The sequence below is a fragment of the Lupinus angustifolius genome, chromosome LG13, assembly GCF_001865875.1.
Source record: "Lupinus angustifolius cultivar Tanjil chromosome LG13, LupAngTanjil_v1.0, whole genome shotgun sequence".
NCBI lineage: Eukaryota > Viridiplantae > Streptophyta > Magnoliopsida > Fabales > Fabaceae > Lupinus > Lupinus angustifolius.
The window spans coordinates 10,768,143-10,769,237 of record NC_032021.1 but is presented as its reverse complement, the minus strand read 5'-3'; positions in this window follow the sequence as shown (position 1 = coordinate 10,769,237).

Sequence of the window (1,095 nt, the reverse complement as noted above, 5' to 3'; positions counted from 1 at the left end):
CGTACATGAAACGCAAATCATTCACAGTGGGTTGTGCATGATTTGTGTTCCTCTGCACCAGAATATAAGCGATGATATAATGCAGCAGCCTATTCTCAACAGATAATGACCCAGCCTTGGTCAATTGACCCTAAATGTACAAATGAGGTCCTATAAGAAATGACTTATACACCTCAGTAGCATCAAAATTATCCTAAATCCATGAGTAGTCTCTTATACCATAACCCGAAGAGGATAACCCACCAACATTAATAAACAGGTCATCACTAATCTCAAATAGTTTTCCAGAAATCATAGACCAATATTGACCATCCTTATATCTGAAATTTGCATAAAACTCCCTAACTAGAGCAAGGTAGATATGTTCCTTCAATTCTAGAAATTTAACGGCTCCCTGAGCCTCCATATCATGCGGGAAACTGAAATTCTATTCCGCCATCCAGGTTAAATCAACATACCATACATATGTGGGTTTTCGTCCTTGAAACTTAGCCAAGCGAGTCTCTTGTAGAATGAGCGAGTAGAATGGGTCACCACGGTCCTGTTGGGTGCCCCGAGTGGAGGATGAGCCAAACTCCGGTCTTCTTCTATGATTGGCAGGGGTTTTGAACCTTTTTGGGCGACATTGTTACGTTCAAACTGGAGGATGAGCCATTGTTTTGTAGAAACCGAGTTGATTTTGGACGAAACAGAGAGGAAATGAGGCAAACCTAACCTAGGGTTTTGATTTGGGGAAAAACGGGATTGAGGTGAAATAGGATGAAATTGGAGACTTCTAGGAGATTAGAGAGGGTTAGGGGTGAGGTTTATTTAGATTAATGCACTTGGGTCAATTGTATCACGGTTACCGAGACTCAAAAGGAAGAGGAAATAGAGAAAATGCCAAAAAAAGTGTGAAACCGAAGTGCTGTCTGCACTTAAACTGCTGGTTTTAATCGATTAACGGGCCTGGTTAATCGATTAAAATCACACGAAAAAATGATTTTTCAAAACTAATGCCCAGGTAATCGATTAACATTAAAAATTAATCGATTACTTTGATATTTTAATTGATTAAACACGGTAATTTTTAGATCAAGCAGAATGGTTTCAACC